This window comes from Carassius auratus, chromosome 41 (genome assembly GCF_003368295.1).
Source record: "Carassius auratus strain Wakin chromosome 41, ASM336829v1, whole genome shotgun sequence".
Taxonomy (NCBI): Eukaryota; Metazoa; Chordata; class Actinopteri; order Cypriniformes; family Cyprinidae; genus Carassius; species Carassius auratus.
Window position 1 is genome coordinate 25,669,393 of NC_039283.1, and position 12,956 is coordinate 25,682,348.

The window sequence follows — 12,956 nt, forward strand, 5'->3', positions numbered from 1 at the left end:
AAAGAGCAACAAATAGGGAGAAAGACAGAGAGAGAGAACGACAGAGCGACAGATAGGGAGAACGACAGAGTGACAGAGAGAGAGCAACAAATAGGGAGAACGACAGAGAGAGAATGACAGAGAAAGAGAGAACGACAGAGTGACAGAGAGAACGACAGAGCGACAGAGAAAGAGAACGACAGAGCGACAGAGAGAGAGAACGACAGAGCGCCAGAGAATGACAGAGCAACAGATAGGGAGAACGACAGAGCGCCAGAGAACGACAGAGCAACAGATAGGGAGAACGACAGAGAGAGAACGACAGAGCAACAAATAGGGAGAAAGACAGAGAGAGAGAGCGACAGAGAGAAAGAATGACAGAGCACCAGAGAACGACAGAGCGACAGAGAGAGAGAACGACAGAGCGCCAGAGAACGACAGAGCGACAGAGAGAGAGAACGACAGAGCGCCAGATAACGACAGAGCAACAGATAGGGAGAACGACAGAGCGACAGAGAGAGAACGAAAGAGCAACAGATAGGGAGAAAGACAGAGAGAGAGAACGACAGAGCGACAGAGCGACAGATAGGTAGAACGACAGAGAGACAGAGAGAACGACAGAGCGACAGAGAGAGAGAGAACGACAAAGTGACAAATAGGGAGAATGACAGAGCGACAGAGAGAATGACAGATGGGGAGCACGACAGAGCGAAAGAAAGAGAGAACGACAGAGAGAGAGAAGAACAGAATGATAGAGAGTGCTGGAGGACTGTTACAGTGAGTTCAGTCTTGTGTCGTAGCTAATCGTATCTGAATCACAGATTGATATTTGTAGCAGACGTTTGCTCGGGAAAGAGAAGCAATGGTCAACAGCAGTTAGCTAATGACTAGATTTGCATAACACATCTAACAAATGGAGAAACTGGGTGATTAAAACTTTGTATCTATGACAATTAAGGGATGTTTACTCCCTTGTGAAGTTAATTATGCACATATTTAATGCGAGCGGCCGGCGCTAATGAAAATCTTCAGCACGAGCGAGTCTGTGTGACCTCAGCTTCATCTGATCGCAGTTATGCTTAAAACATAAGCAATCGCAGAAAGATAATCACATCTGAGCACAAACTAATGTACATGCTGGTCCAGTCTGGTTTAATCTGGTTAGTTCACCAGCACAGCATATAGAGCGAAGCCGCTTAAACTAGTTAACAACTATGCACAGAGCTTTTTTATTTTACATTTCTTTCCTTGTTCTGAATTTGAATTCAACAAAATGTAGAAGTGAAATTCAGTGCAGTTATGTTCAATTTTAATAGCACAGTTTGTCAAGTTTAACTATAAAGGATGGATAGACGGACAGATAGATAGATAGATAGATAGATAGATAGATAGATAGATAGATAGATAGATAGATAGATAGATAGATAGATAGATAGATAGATAGATAGATAGATAGAAAGATAGATAGATAGATAGATAGATAGATAGATAGATAGATAGATGGACGGAGGGACGGATGGATGATAGATGGATGGACAGATAGATGGATGGATGGATGATAGATGGATGATAGATAGATGGACAGATGGATGGATGATAGATAGTCAGATGATGGATGGACGGATGGATGATAGATAGATGGATGATAGATAGTCAGATAATGGATGGACGGATGGATGATAGATGGATGGATGATAGATAGATGGACAGATAGATGGATGATAGATAGTCAGATAATGGATGGACGGATGGATGATAGATGGATGGATGGATGATAGATGGATGATAGATAGATGGACAGATAGATGGATGGATGGATGGATAGTCAGATGATGGATGGACGGATGGATGATAGATGGATGGATGATAGATAGATGGACAGATAGATGGATGGATGATAGATGGATCGATGATAGATAGATGGACAGATAGATGGATGGATGGATGGATAGTCAGATGAGTCTATCTATGGACAGATAGATGGACTGATGATAGAGAGATGGATGATAGATGGATGGATGATAGATGGATAGATAGATGGACAGATGATAGAGAGATAGATAGAGAGATATAGATAGATAGATAGATAGATAGATAGATAGATAGATAGATAGATAGATAGATAGATAGATAGATAGATAGATAGATAGATAGATAGATAGATAGATAGATAGATCAGCACACTCTCAGTGTTAGAGATGGAGCGGATGATAAAGCAGCTGATGGAGACGCAGGAGATCGTGATGCTGCGGAGCACAAACACAGATGAGAGGAGAGCGGCCTGCTTCTTCCTCCCTCCCTCCCTCTCTCTCTCCCTCAGGGCAGGAAGTCTTACGCTGAGCATATCGCAACAACAACGCATCCCTAATACACACACCATATCCTGCAGGACAGATGCATGAAGCATGCGTCCTCTCTGTGCCACAATCCCCCGTCTCAATAACCCAGAGCGACTCTCAGGTGGGCCGACCCGCTCCGGACATGACAGCGTGTCACAAGCAGTGTGCCTCAGTGTGTATCCCCTGTGAACACATTAAACGTGATGAGGGCAGCGTCTGCCAGTGTTGGAGCCCATCAGCATGCACTGAGAGGGAGAAAGGGACGCGGCGCTCTTACCTTATTGCAGCCACTGTTTGCAGGAAACTGCTCACCTGAGTGCCTCTCGCATGCAGACGAAACACATGCAGGCCAATCGCTGCATTCAAGACATCTCTCAGCGCCTTGGACGGCTGGAAGCCCGGAGATCGTACTAAAGCAGAAGGAACGGTGAAGGCGGGGGAATCTTTCAGTGTGACGTCTCCAGCACCGCTGCGTGACACAGACTCGGTGCACCGTGCTCACAGCGCTCACTTTACAAACACCACACAGTGTGGCTCGTGCACTCTTGAGCCGTGCAGACGTGGGGAAGTGAGCCGGCTGTGAGCAGCGACCCCCGCGAGAGAGAGATGGTCTGATCCGGAGGAGTTTGAGGAAGCGGAGGCTACAGCAGCGTCTGCTCTCTCTCTCTCTCTCTCTCTCTCTCTCAGCTATTGATTCTCTCCAGTCCTACACGGCTTCAGTGAAATATGAAACGCAGGTCTGCCAAGCTGCCATTAATCATGAGTAACATTAACAACAGTATCAGAAAGGATGACACGCTCCAGATGTCCAGAGAGAGAGAGAGAGAGAGAGAGAGAGAGAGAGAGAGAGAGAGAGAGAGAGAGGTGACACTCCATTCAAACCCACATCTCTGTGAGCGCATCATGTCCATGTGCATGAATTATATTTTTCATACTGAGCATTAAACCTATTTTTAGTTTTTAGGAACATTATTAGTCTTTGCATATTCCTTACAATTCCTTATTAGATGAGAACAATATTTGACGGGAAATGAGCTGAATAATGACACTGACGATGCAACATCAGCACTGTTATTTTACTGAATCATCACTGAAATAAATGCTCTATCAAATCAGTTTTCTTTTTTTTCCTAAATGCCATTTTTTAGGTTTAAATTTTTCTGGATGCAGTTTTTTTTAGACTCCTTTTAATAGTTAAAAAAAATTAAATGCATGTCTAATTAAAATGTATATGTTTTCACATCAATTTTTTTTTTTTGGACCAAATTCTGTGTTTTAGCATGTTTAATTCTTTGAATGAATAAAACAACTATTTTTTATTTTTTATTCTTAAAGTAGACCTATTGATTTTTTCCCTCAGAAATTCTGTGTTGTGTATTTTCTGGATATCAAATGAAGGCATAAAACATTAATTTAATTTATCTTTTAATTATTGAAAAGTATTATTTATTTTTTGGAGGGGGCAAATAAAGGCTATTAACTATTAAAATTAAAACATGGAAGAAATATTGTGTGATTTTTCCTTTAGTATTCTATGTACATTCTACAGTAAAATAGTAAAAGTCACAATGTCTTCAAATCAAACCAGACTTTTATTTTGACGGGTTGCTGTGAACACTTTTACAGTTCTGTGTATGTGAAGCTAATTTTACTCAAAACAAACAGTTAGATGCTCATGAAGTGACTCTCAGTGTTTATTTATAATTCATTTATTCATTTAGAGAGATGACGAGACGCTAAATTTCAAAACACAATTATAAAATCTTTAACTAATAACTTAAATAAACAAAAAATGTCTAAAATAAAACACAATAATTATAATATCATTCAATGATTCAGCCACGATCTCCTTCACCAGATTCCGACACAACCCTGATTTTTTAATATTCAGCAAACACATGTTTTTACAGTAATGTGAAATGCTGAATTAGAGCTTCCCATCTAACATCAGTGTTTTTAGGCACGGTCTACACTATCTGAAATGACTTGTTTACCTGGACAAGCTCCACAGAGCTCGACCTCACACCTTCCACAGATCGATACGACTCGGCCGTCCACTTGAGGTCACCGCCTGACCTATAATTCAATGAAGCGGGTCTTCCTCACACAGAAACACTGTTTGCTTTATCAGCAGCGCAGGAGAGATTTGAGCGCTAACCTTGAGAGACGAGTCTTGAGAGAGACGGGAAGAAAAGAGGCTTTATCCCCAAACAACAGCATGAAGCTCTCAAAGCCTCGGTCTGCAGAGAGCCCACATGGAAAACGTGTTAGGAATCGAAACAATAAAATAAAACCGTTCACCACAAAAGATGTCAGAAAAAGTGTGTATCTTCTCAAATCTTTTAGCATTTATATAAATAAGGGACAGTCATTTATTAATGACAATTAAATGCAATGTTAAAAAAAATTGCTTGTGTTTCAAATAATTAATGCATTTAATATAATACTTCTAATGTAACACTTTTTAATGGTATATATATATAAAATTAACTAAAATTAGATTAAATGAACAAAATACATCTAAAATAAAATTATTTTTACATTAAAATTCATTAAATAAATGTTAAATGATTTATATTTCAACTTAAACCAACTACTAAATTAAATAAATAAAATAGATCTAAAATCAAATTATTTTAAAATTAAAATTCATCCAATAGTTAAATTACTTAAATTGTCTACTTAATTAAATGAACAAAATACTTCTAAAATAAAATTATTTTAAAATTAAAATGCATTCAATAATGCTAAATTATTTATATTTTAACTTAAATTTACTACTAAAATAGTTGATCAAAATACATCTAAAATTTTATCATTTTAATATATAAAATAATTCAGTAATGCTGTCAAACAACAACATTTTATTTTTATTTTATAATGTTCTTAAATTACACCATTTAAATTACTTCAATATAAATTAATTAACTAAATTAACATTTTACTGAAATCAATTAATTGCTTTCCATTCATGAATCAGCAACTTATGAACTGGAAAAAAATAAATAAATAAATAAAAACCACCAGTCACAAATTGTGTAGCTTTAGCATTCATATAAAAAAGGCAGCTAAATAATTATATTATCACAGGGAGAGTTGTATAAGATGAAATGGATGGAGTGGAAGTTGAGGCAAAATAAACTGCTGCTGCCTGAAACTGCTGCTGCGGGTCTGAGCCAAAATGGCCGCCTGGATTTGAAGATAACCCAATTCTCTGAGATCTTTGTAATGAATCGCCGCTGAGCGACTGATGGAGTTCTGATCTGAACGTGATCTAACAGAGATCTGGCCTTAATCTGCAACTACTACAGATACACACTATACACTACCTGCCGCTCGGAGAGTAAGAGGATAAACTGTAGATATGAATCCATAACCATTTCAAGAACACATACTGCAGAAACCGGATGGTAGTGTACAAGGATGCTCTTCTGAACAGTTATTCTCTGTCTTAGTATGAATAAAGAGGGAACTTCATTATCAAACCAGTCGTCAGCGTCTTATTTCCATCTCATCGAGAGGAACTGAGTCTGAACAGAGACGCTTTTGAGACAACAATATCATCATTGTTTAGTTATAAAGGGACTCGGATGTTTCTCTTGAAAATCTTCATATGTAGATTTAATCATATGTATTTATATAAAACCCATATATAAATATCAGGATATATATATTCAAGCGTTTAAAGGCAGGTGTTTGTGAAGTGGGAGCCGATGCAATCAGCTAAAGCGAATAACCCGACTCTTCTGACAGCAGCTGACGAGTGTCGGATGATTTCGGGAGGTGTTGAGTTCATCTGCTGGCCTACTTTCATCTGAAAACCTGAGAACGACAAACAGCGGCTCTGTCCTGACACTACGAGCGCCCTACACAGACAGCAGGGCTAGGGTACACTAAACCTTACATTACATTCTTTCAGTGCTAAACCGTTTGTTAGAACTGTTTGATAAACTTTATATATAATTATTAGAACACACACACACACACGCACACACACACACACACATATGTAATTAAAATGCACCAATATTTCTGTGTTTATAAAACATTCTGATTGAGTCCATTTTTCTCATTTTAAGCACAAACCTCTCGTAATTTTGGCATCAAATATCTAAATATTCTTAAATTAAGATACATTTACTCGAGAATATATATATATATATATATATATATATATATATATATACACACACACACACACTTTTAGTTTTGTTTTACTTATTAAAGAAAGTTATGAAAAGTTATTACAGTTATTACAGAAATGGTGGCTGTATATATACAGTACAGACCCAAAGTTTGGAAACATTACTATTTTTAATGTTTTTGAAAGAAGTTTCTTCTGCTCATCAAGCCTGCATTTATTTGATCAAAAATACAGAAAAAACAGTAATATTGTGAAATATTATTACAACTGAAAATAATCGTTTTCTATTTGAATATACTTTAAAAAAAAAAAAAATTTATTCCTGTGATGCAGCGCTGAATTTTCAGCATCATTCCTCCAGCTTCAGTGTCACATGTAACATCAGTCGATCACATGATCATTTAGAAATCATTCTAATATTCTGATTTATTATGAGTGTTGGAAACAGTTCTGCTGTCTCATATATCTGATCAATAAAAGGTTAAAAAGAACTGCATTTATTCAAAATAAAAATAAAAATTCTAATAATATATTTTCTTTACTATCACTTTTTATCAATTTAACACATCCTTGCTGAATAAAAGTATTGATTTTATTAAAAAAAAGAAAGAAAAAAAATTACTGACCCCAAATTACTGACTAGTAGTGTATATTGTTATTACAAAATATTTATATTTTAAAAACATAGCTTCTTTTTTTTTTTTACTTTTTATTCATCAAAGTATCCTAAAAAAGTATCAAATGTTCTGAAACAATATTAAGCAGCAGAACTGTTTCCATCTTTGATAATGAATCATCATATTAGAATGATTTCTAAAGGATCATGTGATAATGATCCTAAAAATTCAGCTCTGCATCACAGAAATAAATGATCATTTAAAGTAGAATAAATTTAAAAATAATAATTTTAAATTGTAATAATATTTCACAATATTACTGTTTTTTCTGTATTTTTGATCAAATAAATGCAGGCTTGATGAGCAGAAGAAACTTCTTTCAAAAACATTAAAAATAGTAATGTTTCCAAACTTTTGGTCTGTACTGTATATACACACACAGAAATATAGAAAAATATATCCAATTTTTTATACTTTGTGTTTATATATAGTTTATTTTATTTCAAGATTTTTTTTTTTTTAATGCTTTTGATTTTAGTTATTAATACTTGAAAGAACTCTTGTTTTTTTGAGAAATTGATCAAAATGAAGAGAGTTTATGCTTAAAACAAGAACAAATATTTGATCCAAAGGGAAAACCAGTTTAGTTTTTCTGCTTCAGATATTTCAGGCAGATATTTTCACATTATTTTGATTAACTTTTGAAAACAAGACTTCATAATGTAATTTTGCATCTTAACGCACCTTGATTTAAGGATGCTTATATATTTGTTTTGGAAAACAAGACAAAAATATCAGTTTTATAGCTCATTTATTGATAAATTAAAAGGATATATTAGGGTGCTTTCTACATAGACAGCTGACTAGGGTTTGGAACAGAGCCACTGATTTATACACGAGAAGATGATCTCATTTCTCATGTTAACCACTCGCTCAAAGTTCAAAGTTCATGGTTAGCTAACGAGCCAATCCATTTGTTTGGCAGAACAGCGAAAGATAAGAGGCGAAAATCAAAACAAATCATCCGGCCTTTCGTCTTTCTCACATATTCAGCAGCAAATAACCTCAATTGACACCGTAATAGGATTCATTCATCACTCTGAGCCACGAAGCGCTCATTACAAACATCTTGCAGGTCGTTAATCTGCGCATTAATAAAGCCAATCAGATGGGATCTCTTCATTAGGCCGTCTCCTCACAGGAGAATCCCAAAACTAAAGTTTGTCATCGTCAATGTGCATGAAATGATATTGATGTGCTGGATTTGGAGGCTCAGATTTAAGCAAATATATTCAAGAATTTGAGCTGATTTGCATTGGCTGTGAATTTACCTGCGAGACTCACATGAAAACAAAGTTTAATTAAACAGAAATAAAAAAATGTGTAAAGAAAATAATTTTATAAAATTGTATAAAATTACTTCTAGATGTTTTATTAAATGATATATGCAAAGAAAATTATAAATTATTTATTTTTAATTTTATTGTATTTATTTATGTATTTTTCTTATTATTATTTTTTACTTAAAGCATACACACATAATATATTCAAGAATCTGAGCTGATTTGCATTGGCTGTGAATTTGCCAGCGACACTTTATAAAATGTATTATAGTTTTATAAATATAATTTATTATATATATAATTTATTATTTACTTGAAGCATACACAGATATATAATAGATTCAGGAACTCTCCCGGTGACACTCACTCGACAGCGGATGAAAACAGTGTTTCGTTATAAAGCAGAAGCAATTCTTCAGAAGTCAGTCTCGGGGAAAACTGACAGGTTTAACTCTTTCACAGCACATGCAAACCAAAAATTACAATTCTGTCATGATTTGCATGATTAAACCCACATGCTGTTATTTTTGTTCCTCATAGAAAACAAAACAAAAGAGCTTTTTCATACAATTTCCCAAATACATTCACATGGGTTTGCAACTACACAGCAGCAGTGTGACCATACTTACTAATAAACCGACTGAAGCGTTCCTCTGAGCCTCGGCTGCTCTTCTGTTAATGAGGTACAAATTAATCACAGGTCAACGATCGAGGCAATCAAACACCTTTCCAATATTCGGTGTGTCTACGATCGATGTGAAGGAGAGCCGAGGCAGATTCAGATGCAATGCTTTAAACACGGCTCTCCTTTACAAACTGACCGATCTGTGAATCGATTCAAAACTGTGATTCAATGATTCATTTTTATCTTTTAAGTGATTCATATTTAATCACAGTTGACGGGAAATATATATATATATATAAAATCACATTTCTGACAAAATAGGTAAAGCAGCGAGTCAAACCCAATACACCTTGACTGCTTTGGATAAAAGCGTCTGCTAAAGGTCTGAAGTGCAGGTCTCGGTCTCCACGGATCAGACGGATCGATGCTCATTTTCAGGACGTTATCAGAGACAACTGACAGCCATCAATCTGACGGAACAAATCAGGAGTCAAGCCTGAAATCAGCAGCATCTGTGAAAACACCTGGAGACCGAGAGCGGATCGTCTCAAGGTCAAGAGAGAGACACAGAGCAATCAGATCTCATTACTTCAGCAGATTAAACACACTCTGGGAAATATCCTGAGTTTGAGAAGAGCAACACTTGTGCAATCCCACGCGGTTTTCACTGGATTAGACATATTAAAGACAACTTAAACTTAAAGGGAAATTAGAAATACTTAAAACAAGTTGAACTTGAAATGAAGAAATGACTGAAAACTGAAAATCTAAAAATAAAACCGAATTCAAAATGTTAATAAAATACTACTGTAGTGTATACATAATGCTATCTTAACACTGAATTAAAGAAGCTGAAGTGCTAAAGTTAATAAAACAAACTAAATACACATTTTAAAGCTAAATGAGAAATAAAAGTACATAACAAAATTAATCTAATTCAAAACATTAATGAATACTATAATAGTAGATAAAACTAAAATAATGTATAAATATAGATAATATAGTACATAAATAATACTAATATAACATTGACTAAAAATAACTACTAAAATGACTAAAAATGTAAAACAAAATAAGAAAATAAATAAAAGCAAATACAAAATATGAATAAACACTATAATAGTACACATAATCCTTTAGGCACAGACGGAAATATTTAAAATACTAAAATTATTCAAACTAAAAAAAATATTTATATAGAAATATTTATTAATATAAATGAATATTATATAACTTAAACTAAAACTTAAACTAAAATAAAAACAAAAAATACAAGCTTACTCAAAATATGAATAAATACTTAAATAAAAAATAAACAACTCATCTAAAATAATACATCTAAAATAATTATTGAAATAAAAAAGTTGAAGTACTAAAATCACAAAAAAAAAAAATAATTTATATACATATAATTAAAAACTAAAACAAATTATTAATGAATACGCTACAATAAAAGTCTATAAACTAAAACAGTTGTGCTGTGTTATACAGACGAGAGAGTAACTGCTTAAACTTATTCTGACATCACTGTTGAACTCTATTCAGTTAATGATGATTTCTGGGTGAACACTTCCTTCAAGACATGAGCTGATGAGACTGAATATTGATGCAGTGATGGGTCACTCGTCTTCAGAGAACACACACGCACACACACACACACACACACACACACACACACACATTCACACTGACACACACACACACACACACTCACACTGACACACACACACACAAACAAACTGAATATAAACACATCTTTAAGGCAAAAACACTAAACACAAACGTCAATTTTGAGATTTTGTCCTATATTCCTTCCATAATGTCTTACATGTAAAAAAAAAAAGGCATTATTAATTACATGGAAAGAAAACATCTAGGGATTCTCATTTTAACTGATTGACCAATTAATACATTCAGTTAAACAGTTTAAAAAGTCATTCATTCATTTATTTATTCCAGTAATTAATCATATCAAAATATGCTATACATATAAAAAAAATATATAAGTCGCGTATAAGACACATTTTATTCGTTCATTCAGAAATATGCTTAATGCCGATGCGAAATATTTACAAACATTATAACATAGCTAGGCTATTTTAGCAAAAAGCCAAAATGAACCAATTTAGGCTAAAACGAATAGATAGAATATAAATAGAACAATTTTCAACGAACTCAAACAAGAATTTTTAACTTTGATTTATCCGATTTATTTGCTGAAAATGCATGCAACTTAATGCATATGTCAGGAAAGCATGCATACTACATTTAGCATATCTAAATATAAGTTTTAGAAAACTTTATTGAGTTTATCTATGCCACCAAACTAGCTAAAGTAAAATCCCTTCATTGGTCGACGATTAAACCCCTCATCGAGTGCTTTCACTGCTGCCGGTTGCAAACGCTAAATGATAAAGCGCTTTATCAGGATGGAAGATAAGAGCAGATCACGGCCGGAGCAAAACATCTCTGAATCCTTGCTGTTGCTCAATGCACCACTGAACGCTTCAGAAGTCGAGCAGGGCATGTCGAACACTTCACTTTGAAGAGACGCTCTGCATTATTCATGCATGAACAGTGTGTTTTCCCCAGCTTGACATTTCCAGAACGCTTTGCATATTTCTGTTAGCACACACGCTAACGACTGAAACGTCATTGAGATAGCTGGGATGGAGGAGGGAGTATCCCGGAGCTAATTACAGCATGTGAATATAGACACCAGCTGCTGCTTAACATCTCATCACTACAACAGCAGACTGGATTAAACACTGGTGCGTTCCCCACGCAAAGGTCAAGAGCTGAACCGGCTCCGTTACACCGACTGCTTCACAACACAACACAGATTCACATCAGAGGTCAAGCAGCAATCCAAAGCTGGGTCAAAAGGGTCAAAATATCCTCACATCAAAAAACTTCAGAAAGCATTAATATTACGTGGAGAATACACACATTATATTTAATGAAGTATTTAAATAAACAAACAAACAAGCGTAGCAAACATGTAGCATTTTAATAAAATATTTTAATAATTTAATTTAAATAAAATGTTATTGTGCAGCCCTTTAAACAAACATAGCGAACATTTCTATTTGTAATAATATATTAATTTTAATTATTAAATAAATATTTAATATTTTATTAATTTATTAAATAAATATGAAATATTAATTAATAATCTTAAAATAAAATATTTTTTAACATAAAATATTAGCTTTATAAATAAGCACAGCAAACCAGGGTTTTTAAAAACAGTAAAGTAAATAAATAAAATTATTTAATAAAATGCTTCTGATAAATACATTTCTCGTGTAACCCTAATATTTACTCAAACTCAAAATAATTTGAACACAGAATACAGATACAGCAGTCAGAAACTTCATGAAGTTTTGTTCAGTTAAAACTCTCTTCAAGATCCTTAAATCTCTAAAGACACCTACACACATATTAAACACCTTTAATGATATCTGCATCTAAATCCCGACTTCATTCCCGTCAAACGTCGTCAGCGCACGCCTAACGAAAGCAGCTCCGCAGGCCGACGCAATCTGCAGTTTAATATCCACTACACGGCCTCCAGGGGCTATTAAGGAAGGTTAATTAACATACGGATAATACAGCTCATTATTTAATGAGAGGAAGGGTCTTAACCCACGCTGGCACGGCGGGATTACGGATGAAACCCTGATGCTTCGTTCCTCACCGCTTCACGTGTGATTGAGAAGTGCGTCAGTGATCGAGTCGCTTCTGTCCCTGTCGACGCTGGGAGGCAAACGCGTGACATTACTGTAAAGATCAAGAGAGCGGAGATATAATCAATATTCATAAGAAATCTGCTGGAAATATAAAGTGATAAAACAAAGACTCCAGTGCAATTCTGTGTTTGACTCGATGCATGATCCTTTCTCATAT

General features: G+C 34.8%; 1 protein-coding gene across 3 annotated transcripts in view; it reads right to left on the minus strand.

The window, feature by feature from the left end:
- LOC113059402 (cyclin-dependent kinase 14) overlaps nt 1-12,956 on the minus strand; it is a 151,103-nt gene that overhangs the window by 125,745 nt on the left and 12,402 nt on the right. The window contains exon 1 of one of the 3 annotated variants that reach the window (XM_026227872.1): nt 2,596-2,998. The exons of 1 other annotated variant lie outside the window; for it this stretch is intronic. The gene's annotated coding sequence lies outside the window, so the exon portion shown is untranslated. Of the gene's footprint in view, nt 1-2,595; nt 2,999-12,956 lie in introns of those variants that run through there. One more of the 3 variants, XM_026227873.1, reaches the window with a different exon arrangement.